The 17,234-nt window shown below is 62.7% G+C and overlaps 1 protein-coding gene across 1 annotated transcript in view; it reads left to right on the top strand.

Moving 5' to 3' along the window:
* INPP5A (inositol polyphosphate-5-phosphatase A) overlaps positions 1 to 17,234 on the top strand; it is a 124,808-nt gene that overhangs the window by 29,179 nt on the left and 78,395 nt on the right. The window lies entirely within an intron of this gene.

The raw sequence follows: 17,234 nt of genomic DNA, 5'->3' as shown, positions 1-17,234 counted from the left end.
CCCCGGTGCCCACGGCCCCCAGTGCCCGCCTTGCCTTTCTCACGCTGTCCGTGCACACAGCCCTCGCCGGGGCAGGGTTTCCTGCTTGGCCTTGTTTGCCAGCTGAACACTACATACACGGGCGGGTTGAGGCCGGGGTGCGGGGAGGGGAGCATGGGGGCAGGGCGGTGGCAGCAGGGGCGCCATCGCACCTGCCCTGGGTGCTGGGTGCTGGGTGCTGGGCGCAGGGCGGTGCCGGCCGGGTGGTCCACCGTCCTGAAGTGGGACACATGCGTCAGCCAAGCGCCGCCTTGCCCGCCCCCACACTGCCCCTCGCCCACCCTGGAGCTTGGCGCAGCCGCAGCCCTGCTGCCGGCCTCTCCCGGCACCCCGGGGCCCGTGCGCGGCGTGGGGTGCGCCCTGCTCACGCGGGCAGGCTCGCCTGATGGCAGGATGTGCTGGGGCTGCCCCGCCTCTCCGTCTGGAGCCTGTCCCAGGGGGCAGGTGGGCCTGCCTGGGGCCTGCCTGGTCTGGGGTGGCGGTCCCAGGCCAGCCCCTGCCGTGCCGCCCCTCCTGCCAGCCCGCCACGTCTCCTTGTGCCTGACCCGCGGCGTCCGGGCTGTAGCCACCTCCCTGCCCCAGCCTGCTGCCTCCGGCTGCCACGGGAGGGGAATTTCATTTTTACAAGATTGATGGTGCTGCAGCAATGTTTTTAGCTGAGTCTGGTTGGAATAATAGGCCATTAATTGAAAGAGGAAATTGAAATGAATTTATCTTGCGCGTAAACGCTGCCACGGATATTAACAGGGCGAACGAACGGGCTGTTCCCAGAAGGCGGGCGCCCCTCCCTGCAGCGGGTGGGGGCCCTCACCTGGGGCTCCCCTCCCTCACCTGCATCCCCCTGGCCGCTGGGCTGTCAGCGTCCACTTCGCCAGGAGGTGGCACCAAAGCCATACACTCGGCCCAGAGCCGGACCTGGCCCCTGGCCCCTGGTCCTTCTGTGTCTTGAAGGTGACACTGCATCTGCTGACTCCTGCGCACCTGCTGGGAGCCGCCGGCCTCGGCTGCCCGTGTGCCCCCATGGAGGGCTGATTTTGGGCTGCTCCGCGGCACGCTCTGACGTAAACACGACAAGGGCTCGAACCTGGGTGTCTGTCCCGCAGCTGAGGACGCCACCCTCCCTGGTGAGCACTGACGGGTGCTGGGAGCAGAGCCCGCCCCCCAGGACGCTGCGTGTCCCCACCCACTCTGCGGGCGGCATGGTGGGCGCCATGGCTTCGTGGGGCGCTGTGCTGGGGTCCGGCCCGACCTTGTGCAGAAGTGCGGCCCGGGGGGAGGCAGAGGCCCTTTGCCCACCTGGGGGTGTTGAGGGAGGGGGCAGGGAGGTGTGTGGGTGGGACCTCCAGGGCCTGTGGGGGCCCCTCGGCAGCTGTGTCCTCATGGCGTGCGCTGCCCCTGCCAGGCAGGTTCTCGAGCCCGGGCCAGTCTCCAGGGCTCTCCAGAACCTTCCCTGGCATTGTGGGGAGAACTTCAGCTTCCCATTGGGTAGCAGCGTGTGGCTGAGCATGGGGTCACGGCCTAGGCCTAGGGGTCATACTGAGCTCAGTACCATGGCCGCCAGTGGGCAGGTGTACCTCTGCCAGTCAGCGCCACGTGCCAGGGGGTGGGGGTGGCGCCTGAACGCCCTCTGCTGTGAGCCCCAGGAGGCTGCGTCCTCGCCACGGCCCAGCCCGAGGCCCCAGCGCCGGCTCGCTGCGCTCGTGTCCAACATGCGTCCTGTGGTCTTTGCTGCTGGCTCCGGCGGGGTCTGTGTCCAAGGTGGAGCCGGTGGGCTGGCCGGGCGCAGGGAAAGACTGTCATTTTCCCATGAGACGGCGTTGAACCTGGTTGGCGTCCTCGCAAACTGTCGTGAATCGGCACCCCGGGAATGTTTTCATGTTTTCCTAGAAAGAACCAGTTTATTCCTGTTTGTAATCACCAGCGAGTTTTTGAGTCTCCAGTCCCGACTACGTCCACGGGTCGTAGAACTAGCTGCATTTGCAGAAGAGTTCCGAGGAGTGGCCTCTGATCCCAGGCGTCGCTGAGGACGCACCTGCGCCTTGGCCGCCACGCACCTCAGGCCTGCCCCGGGGCCTCTGTGCGCCGCCCTCGCCCTGCTGCCCTCGCCCCCGCTGCCCCTGGCCCCACTGCCCTCTGCCCTGCCCCCTCGGCCCCGCTGCTCTCCGTGGACTTCTACACGTGTCCGCGTGCTGCCAGCCCTGTCTCCCTGCGCACCAAGGCGCTCCATGAGGGTGGGGCCTCTGACCCCTGGTCACAGCGTCCCCATGCCGGGCCCTCCGTGAGCTGTGCCAGTGTGTTCGCAGTGTGGCCGCCCGTACTGAAGCGGGAGTGCCAGCCCTTCCTGGGGTGAGGGTGGGGTCCCTGGCAGGGCGGGTGCCCCAGTGGGCTGGCTCTCAGGGCACAGGCGCCCACCAACCTGCCCTGGCAGCACAGAGTGGGGCAGTGTGGCCTCGTGAGCCTCGGGCCCCTCACCAAGTGGGCAGGCTTGGGAGGCGCCCTGCGGATGGCCACGCTGGAGCTGGCTCTGTGCCTGCCGTGGATGGAGACGGGCTCCCACTGCCGGGCGTGCCCAGCTCCAGCGTCAGCACAGCCAGGGGGACGGGGCCTGCGTCCTGGGGCCCAGCTATGCCCCTGCATCCAGCCGGCGTGCCGGGCCTGCCCCTGTCCCCCCGACAGCGTTCCCTCCTGTGGCGCTGAGGATGGGTTCACCGCCCTGGACACAGCTGCGCAGCCCTGGCCCTTAGGCTGGGCAAGTGCCCTGTGCAGCCAGAGGCTGTTGGGCCGTGTGCATCAGTGCTCTCTGGTCCGCGAGAAGCCTGGGTCTGACCATGGTAGCCTAAGGAGCATCGGGAGTGCACCCCTTCTCCCCGCGAGCCGGAACGTCAGCAGCGGGGCGCCACGGCAGCCGCTGCCCGGGCCCTGCCTCCAGAGCAGCCAAACGAGGAGGAGGTTGCAAGTTAGTTTTCAGATGCCTTCTCCGTGGCTTCCCTCCGCAGCACTGCAGCATCGGCCTGTGCTGTGTCATGCGTGTCCCCCGCCCCCGTGTCCCGCTTGGGAACCCTGAGGGGGTAGGGGGCTGTGTGGGGTCATGGGCAGCCCGGTCCTCGGCGGGGAGCAGCCGGGGCATGCAGCCGGGCCCTCCTGTGCCTGTGGCCGCCCTCCTCCCCCCTCTGTCCTGCGAGGCTGGGCCTTGCCCAAGTGACCGAAACCAGAAGGCGTCCATGGGCTCTGCCACGGAGGGCAGGCCAGGGGCAAGGGTGGCAGGAGACCTAGAGGGATGGATGTCCAGTGGTCTGGAGGGAGGCAGACGGGACCGGAGCCCAGGCTGGGACAGGGATGGAGAGACCCAGAGAGACAGACAGCCTGGGGATGGACGGGTCGGGTGGACGGGGACGACCTGATGTGAGCCGCCACCTGCTGGGCACTGGGCAGGGAGCCTCGGCCCCAGGGCACAGAGGCGGGACGGGCGCGCGTGGGCTGAGCAGGCGGATGGTCCATGGAGCGGGAGGCCCAGGCACATGGCGTGTGCTTTGGGCAGGGCGTGGGCCGCCTGCCAGGGCACGCCAGCCTGAGGAAGCCCCTCTCCTGTCTGCCCCGTGCAGCTGCCGGCCCTCCATGCTTGTGCCAGGAAGGCCAGCATGCTGCACGGTCGCTGTCTCCAGGCTGCGCAGCCCCCTCACCTCCTCGCCGGGCCGCTCTGTGTGCAGCTTCCCCTGGGGCTGCGGAGCCCAGCCCTGCCGAGCGGCGGGCGTCTCGGCCTTCCCTGCCCCCAGCACCGCCGCTGGCCCTGCCGGCAGGCTCCTCCCTGGTGGCTGAAGCTTGCGAGAAGGGAGTGCGCCCGGAAGAGCAGCCGCTGTGCTGCCCAGCTCCTGCCGGGCGGTGCCCCGCTGCCCGGGGAGGCTTGGGGTCCCTGCCAAAGGCCGGGCCGGGGGGCTGCTGGAGGGCTTCTCCGGCCCCCGCTCGGCCCCTGCTGCCCCCACCCGTCCCCTGCTCTCCTGAGTCAGGCTCTGGGGCGACGTGCGGGAGCCGTGGAGCTTCCCGACGTCCTCACTGAGGGGGGCACAGCCGCGCCCGACGGGGAACTCATCTGCTTTCAGAGCCGGCGCGCCCCCCACCGCCCGGCCGGGGGGGCGAGACAGGCTGATAAAGTGAGAGAAGCAAGATTGGTTTTCCGAGGGCGCCGGCCCCCGCGCCCGCTAAATCACGGCTGTCTGCTCGGCGGCGCGTAATGACCTGCTCCCGGCCGCGGCACCTGCACCCCGCGGGATGCAGCGATGTGCGCCCGCCCGGCAGGGCCGCCGCGAAGGTGAAACTGTCATATCGATCTTTTTAGCACTAAAATATGAGCCACTTTACTCCGCTCCCCGCTGCTGTGATGTGAGAAATAATAACTCGGATCCAAATTAAAAATATTGATCTGGGCAAGGTGTTGAAAGTAAATAAACACCTCGCGAAGTTTTCGGGTCAGCCGGGAAGCGGTCCTTGGTAATAAATGTGTCGGCACGCAGGGCCCAGGGTTCCCCATCTGCTTTTTCTCCCAATTGATTTTTCATTATTTACTTCCTAAAAGTGTTGGAATCTGGCCCTCCGCGGTTAAATCGCAGTCTTTGGGCACATCGCGTCCTCGGGGCGCGGGAGGCGCTCCTAATCCACTCGCACATTGATTGATTGATTTTTGACTCAATCAGCGTGCAGCCCCTGCTTTACTTGGAACTTCCATCATAATTTTTTATACATTTAGGTTTGACTTTTTTATTTCCCCTAACAGATGAGCTGACATGGGTCTATCGGGTGGTGGGAAAACAATGGTGGCAGTTCACTTCCTGCCGGGCTCCCGCGTGCCGAGGAGGAGCTGGTGCTTCCTGGCTGCAGGTGGGCCTCGGATGGAGCCCCTGCCTGGTCGGCCTGCCCGCAGGGCCTTCTGGGCAGCACGGGGTGCAGAGCCTGCCGGCCGGTTGCGCATCACATTGGCAAGGCACCGCGGCACAGATGCTGCGGCCCTCCAGGAGCACAGGGCGCTGGACTGGGCTTTCTAGTGGCGCTTTCCTTCACCGGGGAGGAGCAGGGACCCTGCCCAGCGGGCAGCTTGCGGCCGGTCCTACCCTCGCAGTGGCTTTGGTACAAGGGAGCTGCCAGGCCACAGGGAGCGAGCAGCTTCGGGGGCTGGGGGCTGGTCCCAGGGCCCCAGGGGATGCCCAGCCGTGCTCTCCCTGGCGCTGTGCCTGACTGTGGCAATCCCCGTGTGCTGCGAGAGACCCCTCATTCCAGAGGCTGCCACTGAGTCCCGTCAGTGGGCACCGTGCGCCGAGCGGTGGATGACACAGAGAAGATGCCAGTGCACAGGCGCCAGGCTGAAACTGTGGCTGGGTGGTGCCAACCCAGCCCTCCCCCTGCGCCCAGCTCTGCCCTGAGAGCCAGCCGTGTGCACCTCCTGGAGTTAGCAGAGGAGGAAGCAGGGATGCCAGAGCGTGGCAGTGCAGGCCCCTGTGCTGGCAGGAGGGCCTGGAGGTGCACTTGGAAACGCAGGGGTCTGTGGTGCAGGGGGTGGGGGCGCCGGGGCCTGCTGTGCGGGGTGTGGGGCGGTGCCTGGGGCCTGCCGTAAGGGGTGGGGGCGCTGGGGTCTGCCGTAAGGGGGGGTGGGGCGCCCGGGGCCTGCCACTCAAGGCCTGGGGGCCGGCTGCCCTGAGGAAGCGGTGTTCCCTGGGAAGCACGAGGGCTGAGCAGGAGGGTGAGTGCGGGGCGGCCCGGCCTTGGGGCCGAGGGGTGTGGGCAGCGTGGATGGATGAGAGCAAGCACGTGGACAGCCCAGGGCAAGGTCCAGCGACGCTGCCTTCTCGGCAGTGGCCCCGGGAACAAGGAGGTGGAGGCAGTGTCCTTGCCCCCGACGGGCTTCCTTCGAGCGCCGAGCTGCCCCGAGCCGGGGGCAGGGGAGGACAGGGTGGTTGTGCTCACGGGAGACAGAGCTGCGCGCCTCCAAGCACCCTTTCTCCAGGACCTGCCACAAGGAGGTGACGCCGGGCGCGGGAACCAGGCTTGCTGGCAGGCGGCCGGTGTCTGTCCCCGCTCCGCCTTGCCTGCCGGCCCGGCCACTGGGTGTCCCCCGATCCAGCCTCGGGGCCCTGGCCCCTGAGGCCCTTCCTCCTCAGCAACTCCGTGCCTGCTCGCACCCCAACCTCAGCGGCCCAGGCCGGTGGGGGAGCAAGTGCTCGGGGAGGGAGGGAGCACGAGCTGAGCTTGGACAGGCGGGGGGTGGCGAGCGTGCTTAAGGAACCAGGCGCTCGGCCCGCGCAGAGAAGGCCGTGGTCAACCCAGGGACAGCGCTGCGGAGAGGACGCCCCCGAGGTGAGGCCAGGGGTCTGCTGTGCGGAGTCACGGGAGACAGTGGTCCCAGTGTGCCGGCGGGAGTCGGGAGGGTGCGTGCGCGGTTGACGCGTGTGCGTGCACCGAGGGGAGAGGAGCGTGAAGTCTCCCCGACCTAGGCGGGAAGCCCGCGGTTACTGCGGGAACTGAAGGAGCAGCGTAACCTCAGAGGCAGGCGGCAGACGCAGCAGAAGCCGGCAGGGGGAGCCGGCGGCGGCCTGAGGGGCCCTTCAGCGCTCCACCCCGGAGGGAACGGAGGGAACGGCAAGGCTGCGGGCGCGCGGCCGGGCGCACGTCTTCCTGGTGGGGGTGTGTGTGCGAGCTTGCACTGCGGGGCGGGGGCTGCACCTGTGCCGCCGACAGGAGGCGGCTGCGCGCTCTGAAGCAGGAGCTGGGGGAGCAAGAGAGGAAGCTGGAAGCGGGAGCACTGCGGGGCGTGGGGCCTGGGCCCGCACACCCCTCGCCAGATGCCCGCCCTCAGCCCCTTAGGCTCTTGTTTTGAAAACACAATCCCGAGCCAAGTGAAAAGCACTTGAGGCTGAAGATCAATGGTACTGTGAGTTGAAATTAGAGAAGACAGTGACTCCTTGAGGAAATAAAAACACAAAGATGCTTTCAGGGTAGTCAGAATGGATTTGCTAAGGTGAAAATATTTTGTTATACCTTTCAAATCTAGCCACATGTTACTGGCTTGCAAAATTGGAAATTGAAATTGAAATAACAGTACCATTTATGCTATCATCATAAAATATGGAATCCTCGGGGATGACGTGCACTGAGGATGGACAGTGGCGTTAATGAGCAGCTGAGCCACGTCCATGCTGGGGGCTGGGGCTCAGTTGCCCTCTTTCCCAGGGTAGAACTAGAGAACCAGTGCGATAAAGCAGTCGAAACCTGAGCTGGATTCTCCATAAAAACTGGCAGGCTGGTTCTAGAATTGAGAAGGAAAACCGAGGCCTAGAACAGCCAAGCCGGCACCGTGGGAGTGCCGAGCTAGAAGGCCGGCCCTGCCGCTCCAGCTTAGCCCAGAGCCAGAGAGGCAGGACGGGCAGGGCCGGCGCGAGCCAGGAGGGCGGCGCGTCCAGTAGCAGACCGGCCAGGTTCCCAGGGGCGGGGACAGACGCGTCAGCAGGTGGTGCTGTAACCGCAGGATGCCAAACACCGCGCCGGAGCCCGAGGGGCCCTCGCCCCAGACTAGAGCGGCTCAGACGGATCGTGCCGAACGTCAGCCCCCGCTGCAGAGCTTGAAGAGACATGAGAGAAAGTCCTGGCCACCTTGGGTTTGGCAAAGGTTTCTTAATGTCACAAAAAAGTACAAACTATTTATTATGAAAGAAAAAGCTAACCAAGTGGACTTGGTTGAAACGGAGCCCTTTTCCCTTGACGGGCACTGTCACGGAAGCACGCAGGCCGTGCTCAGCCTCAGGCACTGTCAGGGAAGCACGCAGGCCGTGCTCAGCCTCAGGCACTGTCACGGAAGCACGCAGGCCGTGCTCAGCCTGGGAGGAAGTATTCGCAGACGTCCAAGAAAACACTGGACCTAATGCTGGCCGTGTAAAACTCTCCCACAGCTCAGTAAGACGCAGTGGGCAGGAGATCTGGCCGACGCCTCCGCGAAGGTCCAGCGGGGGCCGTGCCTGTGTGGAGGCAGGAGCTCAGCGCCACAGGTAGGGGAGCGCCAGGTGGCACCCCAGGCACGGCGGAGCTCCCCGCTTGCTGAGTTAGGACTGAGCCTGCCACGTCTTGGCCGTGTTCTTGTAAACACAAACTGCTCTACAGGGACAGTGTTCAGTGGTTTTGGGAGGGCTTGGGGCTGGCAGGGAAGGGCGCCTCGGGGCAGTGGACTGGGTGACTACGCTTGGCGACGGGCTCGCCTAAGATGTCTCCCCGTGTGGGGGCTGTCAGACGTCAGTTACGCACCAGTGACCACAGTCTAGCCACATGGTGAATGGCTCATAGGTCAAATTTTAGGGAGTTAATTGAAAACAAAAATATTCCCAATATGGGCTGGCTCCACAGTGGAGCTATGCAAATAGCTGTGTGTATGTGTGTGTGTGTGAGACAGTTAAGGAAACTCAGCATTTTGCAAGAAATAACAGCTAAGTAGGAATAAGCTTGAATTTTATACATACACAGAGATATTATGAGCATAAACTTAAAAAGATACTCTGTAGCTTAAATGGGCTTGTGTCTGACTGTAGAGTTGTCACTGCCACGCAGCCCGAGTGGTGCGTTTCCTGCAGCCCGAGGGGCAGGTGCTGCCCTCTGTCCCTGGCCGGCGAGGGGCAGGGGCAGGTGCCCGTGGTGCCGCCCTGAGCTGTGCCTCGCGGGTTCTCAGAGCGCGGCAGTGGGTGTGGCTCTGCTTCTCCTGCTCTGTGGCGCTTGCTCCTTCGCGTCTGCCCATCTCTTGTGGGCAGTGATAGTTTCGTGTCATGTTCGCTGCCTTTTGTGACCTGAGAGTGAGCGTGGTGGCCACGTGCCGTCCTGCGGCTGGGCCTCCGGGCCGGCCGCGTGGCTCTACCTGTGAGCACATGTGAGCTCCTGAGTCCGGCTGGTGGCTGCCGAGAGCCCCGCCTGTGCCCGGGCACCTGGCGCCATCCCGACTGCGCGGCCAGTGCCTCCACGGTGTCCCTGGGAACCCCTTGGCCAGGCTCCCGGGAGTCTGCGTGGGGAAGCCAAAGCCCGCGCTGTGAACCGCTGGGAGTCGGCAGGTGGGTGTGGCCAGGCCTCGGCCGGGGTGGCGCTGCGCCGGCTCGCACGTGGCTCCTGCGTCTGCGAGGCGACCTTCCCATGCCCGGTCGGCCCGGGCCAGGTGTTCCGACAGTGGTGGGTCAGCCCTCTGCGCCGCCGGGCTTCCGGCACCACGGTGAAAAGCGCCTCCTGCAGGCAGCCCCACGCGGCCCCCTGCCCACCACCCGGGCCTCTGCAGCTCCTGGCCTGTGGTCTGTGAGGACCCTTTCGGGGGTGGGGTTGGGGTGGGGGCGGCCGTGCAAGGGCTTGTTGCCGTTTCAGAGGCCCAGGGGCTGATCCTGGCAGCGGCTGCGCGGCGTGTGGAGCGGTCCTGAGCCCGCCATGGGCTCCCTCCGTCCCCTCGGGGCAGCGCACGCTGCCATGCGGCTCCCAGTGTCCGGCGAGGCGTGCGGCACTGGCCCCTCCGCATTTTGCCCTCGGCCCCACCTGTGAGTTTCCGGGTCGTGGCCATGGTTGCTGTGTCCCCGCTTTCCACTCTCCACTGGCCCGCTCGGCACAGGGCCGGGGACGGCAGCGATGGCCTGCTGCTCTCTGGGTCCCCGGCCGGCCAGGGTGCGGGCGTGAGGGGCGGGGCGTGGCCTTTGGTCCGCTCCACGGTTGCGCCAGGCCGCTGTCACTGCCGCTCACCTGCCCGCCCCTCCACCCTGGCCCCGCCTGCCAAGATGTCTAGAGTGGCCTCTCCTTGCCGTCACTTGTCACGCAGAGTGCCTGCGTGGGCAGCCCGCACAGTGCTTTGGCGACGGCTGGGCCAAAGTGCTTAGTGGGAGGCCCATCCGTCAGCGTGGACAGGCGTGATCGAGGACTGTGTCGCCGCAGCGCTGGAAACACGTCCGCCACCGGAATGGATCGGTGCGCGACTGAGAAACCAGCGCTCCTGAGGGCCTTCGTGCTTGTTAGCGTTTTTTGACAGAAAATCACTGAAGCAGTGAACGTAAGAAAACAGCAGTGGTGACGCACGGGCTGGCTGTGCTGCTCCCCCCGGTGGCCTCGAGGGACGCTGTCCTTCCCTGCAGGGCTCCTGGCCCTCTCCCCGCTGCTTTCCCCCGGCGAGCCTTGTGTCCCGGGCGCTGCCTTCCCAGGCTGTGGCCCACTGGAGATGGAGTCAGTGCCCAGGAGGAGACCAGCAAACCTTGTGAGGCAGGTATTTCAGCGAGAGCCGGGCCAGCTTGGCTCCAGCTGCTGCACTGGGCTGGAGCTGGAGGTGACAGCACGTGCTGGGTTTTCCTGTTTCTGGAGTTTCCTTCGCAAGCTCAGCTGTCGCCGTCGGAGCAGGGTGCTGGCGGGCACCCAGAGGCCCGTGAGGAGAGGGCTTCCTGCGCTCGGGCGGCGCAGGGTGCCAGCAGGCTCTCCTGGACCGCGCCATCCTCTGTGGTGCGTGAGTTGTGGGCGAGCCTGGGCAGTGCGTGCCTGTCGCCCCCATGGCTGTCCAGGGTGCGCGAGAGGTTTGTGTGCTGGGCAGGGAAGCCCCGGCCTTGGGCTCGGCAGCCTTAGAGCCTGGCTTGCTCCTGCGAAAGCTGCCCGTGGTTTCCTCCCGCGCGCTCACATGCAAGCTGGACCTGATGGCACGGCCTTTGAGGAGTGCTTGGTTGGCTGCGTGCCCCGTGGGCAGTGGCTGGTGGCCCTTTTGCCATCAGTCTCTGTTCACCTTCATAGCTGATGCCCAGGGCCATGCGTGCACACGAGATGGCCCGGGCACAGGCGTCCTGCGCATGGCGGCTGGCGGGACGGGCAGGCCTGCGGCTTCCACCCAGCTGCCCCCGCCCGAGTCCCAGCCGAGGGCACATGAGAACCCACCTTTGTGTGGGCATCTGCTCTGCTGTCTTTGGGATGTGTGCCCCAAGGCTCGCTTGCGCTCGGATCGTGCTGCTTCTGCCCTGTCGCTTCAGCAGTTCCGTGGTAGGAAAGAAAGAAAACACTGACCTAGGAGCTCCTGTGGCCGGCTGCTGGCCCCTGGCCAGGCACTGACCCCCAGCCCCACGCCGGTGCAGGTTCCCCACCCGGCCACAGGGAGCTCCACACCCCGCGCTGCAGCAGCCGAGCTGAGTGGGCAGAGGCCCCCAAGGCCCGGCACTTCCCCTAGCTGGGGGGGCTGTGCCGGCCCTCCAGCCTGGCAGCCAGAGTGAGTGCCTGGGGGAGCTGGGCCTGCTCCCGGGGCCCTCCTGCACAAGCCTCCAGACAGGCAGCCTTTTAGGGGGCCCACACGCGCGGCGTTCTCTCCCTTTAGGGCACCCTAGCGTTTCAGGCAGTGTTACTTTGTCTCTAGGCTACACTAGCATTTTCAAGACAGGCTGACAACGTACAACCATTATGCTTTCACCCAGAACCCTATTCCCAATATCTTACACTGCGAAGCTGCCACCACTGGCATAGTGACTTTCAGAATACAGGAAAATCCTCCTTAGATTTATAAAAATGCCACTTTTAAAGGTAAACTTATTTCACATTTCCCCCTGAATTTTATCATCTGTTGCCTTTCTGAAGGAAGAAAGATGGTTTTAAGATGTGGGGTTTCCTTCATTGTGTAATTTTTTCCTGGTTAAAGAAGAATGTCACAACCATGTTTTTTCTTATCATGTTTGCCTTAGAATCAAATCATTTTGTTCCTGGTTTTAGCCATGTTTTTTTGCACCTCGATGCTAGTTTTTAAAGCATCATGACTTCTACTCGAGATTCTCTTCTGAGAACTCGGGAATGTAATTTGTAATTAGGGATGCTTTGGTTTGGAATGCCAGAGAGAACGTTGTGAAAACGCTCTCACTGGCCCCGATTGAGCACCCGTGTCCTGGAGCTGGCGGGACGCGAAGTTGCTGCACATGGCGAAGACGCGGTGTTGGAGTTCCCTTCCGCCGGCCGTGCGGTCCACTTGGGGGGGACGTGCTGATTGTAAATGTCCTTTGTCCACAGAAGGCTGGGTGCAGAAGAGCCCGGCGCGCCCCGCCGTGGGGCACGGCCCAGCTCGCCCCGCTGGAGGCGTCGAGGCGAGTGCGGCGGCCCCTGGGCGCTCGGGAGCCGCAGGGCCCATCGGTGATCACTCCTGCGCCCTGCGCGCCGCACGCCAGCATCCTTCAAGCGGAAATGGTTACACTTCCCACTTCATCTTGAAATTAATGTTCGCTTGTCCGTTTTTATTGCTGAGCTGACAGATGCAGCTGGCCACCGCGGCCGCCCTCCGAGCCGTTCCGGGTGTCGCAGCCGCGTCACGGCACGCCCCTTTGCGCGGGCTTGGAGGGGCAGGGGGCCTGTACCCACGGCTTCCCGGAGGCGCTACCCTCGACCGCACACTCGATCCGGCTGCCACAGAAGGCGGAATGGTGTCTTCCTTGGTTTTATTAAACTCAGGGCCACAGCGTGAGCAGGGCTGGAGCCACCAGTGCGTGGGGGCCGAGCCAGGGGCGGCGGAGCTGTGAGCGTCTGTTTGTGAGACCAGCGATGCGGCGGCGCGGCGCTCGTCCAGCGAAAGCTCCCGGCCACGCAGAGGCCGCACACGTCCCGCCGTGACCCGGACGACCTGGTGCAGCTCCTCGTGGACGCGCGCTCGGGCTGTTTAATAAGCGTCGGCTGTGCTCCAGCCACCGTAATTATTTAAAGGGTTTTCAAAAGAGCGAGCAAATCAAATCAAACCATTACTGTTGTATCTCATTCTGGAGTTAAGTGTATTTCGAAAGCTGTGGGCCTCGTTAGAGTCTCCTCTCAGTTTTCATCTATTATCACGAGAATTGAGTTTGTAGCTGGAATTACATTTGTCAAATTGCGTTACCCTCTTTAGACATCGGCTGGGCCTCGGCCACCACGGTGGAGGTGATCGGCCTCGCCAAGGCCGCGGCGGCCCTGCGCAACGGGCTCAGGAGCCACCACCGTCTTCCTGTCACCCCAGACACTGTGTAATGTCCCCTCAATCCCTCGTGCAAATAATGACATTTGAATCGCGCATTAACAGGCTTAATTACTTTAAAATTGTCATTTTAATTTACACTGATGCAGTATTGATCATACAAGCAGAGATTAAGCTGTTCGGTGGAGCAGATGATGGGGAATTAAATGCTGAAGGGCTCTCGAGGGGCCGCGCGGCCGCCCGGCCAGGCTGGGAGAGGGATGGCGCTTCTTGGTAATGAAGTGGCGGCATGCGGGGACATGAATCTTTGGGCTCCTGGAGAAAGGGAAATAATGGGGTTTGGGCAGCGTTTGCAGGTTATTCATTCGCTGCCATGCCCCAATTCTCCAGCGATTCGTTCTCCTCACCAACATTTATTTATCTAGCAGATTCCAGAGCTTTGACCTTTTTGCTAAGTACTTTGAGCATAAGTTGGAGTGAAGGTTTTTCAGGTGTAAAACTTTTATGAGTATTTGTTGTGTTTTCTCATTTCTGGGTAACAAAAAAACACGATTCGGTGTCTTGAGTGCCTCATCAGCAGACCTTGTGCTGAGTCATCCTCTGAGAGCGGGGGGGGGGGGGGGGGGGGGGGGGGGGGGGGGGTCCTGCCAGGGAGTTCTGCCTGGGGGACTGCAGGGGGGTGACTGCTGGGGGGCCTGCCAAGGGGCCTGCCGGGGGGTGACTGCTAGGGCTCTGTCGGGGGGTCTGCCAGGGGGTCTCTGCTTGGGCCCCACGCGGGGCTGGGGCTGGGGCTTTGGGGGGGCACGGTCCCAGTGCAGGAACTACCTCGACATGACCTGCTTTTGCCACATGTTGCCTTTTACTTTTGAAAAACCTATAAGGCAAATCCCAAATTTAAGTATCATAGGTCCGTTTCAGAGACAAAACAAAATGAGCATCGTATTTTGGCCCTTTGCTCATCTTTCTGACACGTGATTCAGTTTTCATGGGGTCATTATGCCCTGCTAAACTCAGAACCTTTCTAGATGCTGCTACTTGGAAAAAACATCAGTTGAAGTAGAGCATTTCTTTTTCAGAAGCAAGTAAATCTGACAGGCTTCCTTTGGCCAGTCAGAGCACATCAGGTCCTTGACCCTCGTGCTGTTTCACTTCTAGAGGTGATGTAATCAAAACTTTCCCCGGATGGGTTTTACAGCTCTACGGAGACTGCTGAAATTCTTGTCATTCACTGTTCCTATTTGTTTTTCTTTAATTGGTAGGCTAGAGATTTAGTCAGGGCATGATGAGGGAAACGAGAAAACGCCGAGTCTCTTCAAGTTGAACGTGGGTTTGCAGTGTATTGGAAAGGCACGTTGTTTCTCCTGAATCTTCGCTCCAATGTGACTTAAAAGCTCCTTGCCTGTTTTACTTACTTTTGGAATACTCAGTGGCCTCCACCCACCTCCCCAGCAGCACTCACACTTGGTGGCCTGCGGCCTTCATCTTTTTTTCCTCTCTTCCCCTCCCCCCCCCCCCCGCTGTTTTTTCTGTGTCCGTTCACTGTGTGAGCTGCTGTATCTGCTTCTCTTATTGTCTTCTCCTGTTGTCTTTCTCTTCTAGGATTCATGGGATTCCATCCTGGGGACCTCTGATGTGGTGTCAGTTGCTCCACCGCAGTCCCTGGTCTCTGCTGCGCTTCAGCTTGGCTCTCCCTTTTGTCTCTCTTCTGTTGCGTCGTCATCTTGCTGCGTGACTCACTCGCGCAGGCACTGGCTCGCCCCGCGGGCACGCTTTCTCCTTCTCTTTTCGCCAGGAGGCGCAGAGCTTGAACCTGGCCCTCCTTGACACACCCGCCTCCCGGCCTTTATCTTTGACACCTCTCTGTTCTGACACAGCGCCACCCCCCACAGCTAGCTTTTATTTAGCGCCTACTGTTCATTATTTCCTTCCATTTTCTAGACAGGAAGGCTGAAACGGAGACTGCTAAGGGCCAGCTAGGGAGGGGCACTGGCTAGCAAGTGGGTAGGTGGTGCACCCCCGAGTGGCCCCTGGCCCCCCCGGCCCGGTGCAGGACCACGCTCACCCCATGTGGCCCCTGAGTGGCATTGTGTCCTCTGTCCCATGGTCTCGGCCAGAACGGCCCGCACTCCCCGGCCCCCGCCACTGCTCTGAGCCCCTGCCATGTCCTCTGGGACTTGACCTGCACAATCCCTGGTGGACGGCTCTTCTTGGCAAATTCCTCGCCCCGTGCCTTCGCGAGGCCTGACTCCCTGGCCCCTGGAAGCGTCTGTCTGCCCAGCACCTGCACTGCTGGCTGGAGGCAGGGTCCTGGGCCCTGAGGTCCCCTCGTTGTTCTCTCTCCTCACCCCATCCTCTAGCCTCCTGCCTCCCCGTCCCCTTGTCCCTCTCGCACCTCTGACACCCAACAGGTGCTGCCAGTCTCCCCCGCCCTCTGCGCAGCCGTCTGGGGTCCTGGCTGCCACGATGGACGGCTCTCCAGCACCGGAGGCCCTGTGGCCTTTCACCAAGGAGGGGCACAACCAGAGGGCCCCTCCCCTGCCCCCTGGGCCCCCCGCCCATTCCCCTGCACCCTGCTCGCTCTGTCCTGCGGGGTGAGCTCTCCAGGCTCCCAGCAGAGCAGCTCCCGGGCGCTGTGCTGGGTGCTGCCCCTTCCGCCTGCCTTCCAGGGCCTTCTCTGCCCTGCAGCGTTGGCGCTCCCCTTCCTGCCTCTTCAAGCCAAACAGGCGTCACCAGACAGGCACCCTGTCACTTCCCCTCGGGAGGAAGCCCTGGAGGCCCCAGCCGACCTCCCCTGCTGCCCCTCTGCCGTAGGGTGTGCGGGGGGGGGGGGGGGGGGCGGTGTCCTGTTCTCCCGCCCTGGCTCCCCCAGCCTGCTGCGGCGCCCTCTCCCGCCCGGCCGGGCTGTGCTGCCGGTGGCTTCCTCAGGGGCGTGCTCGTCCTTCCCGGCCCCCTGCCCCCGGCCGCTGCTCGCCTGGCGGCTCTGCTGTCTCAAGGGTTGCGCCTTGGACACCTGGGACCCGGGGCCCTCCTCCCCCGCGCTCACGTCTTGTGCGTTGGCGCCGCCCTTCTCCCCACAGCCCAGGGGCCGCTGAGCGTCTGCCCACCACCCACGCCCGCAGGAGAGACAGCCCTCCTCTGGGCCACCTGTGGACCGTGCCGGGGGTTTCCAGAGTGATTGAGCCAGAGCGTAGTGTTTTATATCTCATCCCATTAAATCAATAGTCTTTGTTATAGCAGCTAGAAATTTTGTCCACAAAGAGACGGTAAGTGACAAAAGCCAAAAACTGTTTTCCCATTGGTGTAAAATCAGAACAAAATGGTCACAAGCACCGTGTTCTTGTTTAACAGTAATAAAATGCTGCTCTGGAGGAGAATTTTATAGCTACAAAACTGGAATAAATGAACATCATAGGGTTCTTTGTTTTGGTTTTGGTGCAGTTTAGTAGTTTGGTTAAACACTGGCTTTTCTGTCTGTGCGAGTGTATTTGCCATCCTACTCTGCTTCTGGAAGCATCGTTTCCCTTTGCGTGTGACAGGCTTACAGGATGATGTCTTGCCCCGCAGCCCTCTGCCCCCCCCGGGGAGCCCGCAGCTCCCAGACCTCACCGTCCAGCTACTTCTTCCCCGCTTGCTCTCGCGTGCTGTTGTCTCTCCCCGTCCTCTCCAGCCTGGCCTGTAACCCCCCAGGAGCCTCAGGTCCTTGTTGGTCTCCTGGAAACACTGACTTCTTGGCAGCGTCTTTTACAGGGACGTGATAGATAGCCCTGTGGTCAGCAGCGCCTGGTGGGGACGGTGCAGACTCCGGGGATGGCTTGATGGGTGTCACTTTCCTTGGTCTTTGTCAGTGAGGTCTGATTTATGACAAGGCCGTTAATAGGAGGTGGCTTTCTTTGGAAATCTTTTCCCGTAAGGGCTCTTCGTGATTTGGCCTTGGAAGAGAAGTAGAGAAGAGGAGCTCTTTCTTTCAGATGGTCAGGATCATAAAGTGGCTGCTGGCCGGGTGACAGGAGGTGCAGGGGCGGAGGGGCGAGCTGGAGGACGAGCAGACAGGGACCTCTCCCCGCCCTGAGGGAGGGTGTCAGACCCCCTGGGGTGACTTCGGCCTCTGCTGCTTTGGAAGCCCAGGGCCAGTGTTGACTGGCATGCTTTCCCAGCCGCGCCTTCCCGGCCGCACCTTCCCGGCCTCGCCTTCGGTAGTTTCAGTGTCAGCAAGAACACTTTGGAGGCCACGTTGTGCTCTTTTCTAGGACGA

Source organism: Dasypus novemcinctus, chromosome 6, assembly GCF_030445035.2.
Source record: "Dasypus novemcinctus isolate mDasNov1 chromosome 6, mDasNov1.1.hap2, whole genome shotgun sequence".
NCBI classification, from domain to species: Eukaryota; Metazoa; Chordata; class Mammalia; order Cingulata; family Dasypodidae; genus Dasypus; species Dasypus novemcinctus.
Note: the sequence above shows the minus strand (reverse complement) of the source record. Positions and strands in the feature narration are given on the sequence as shown.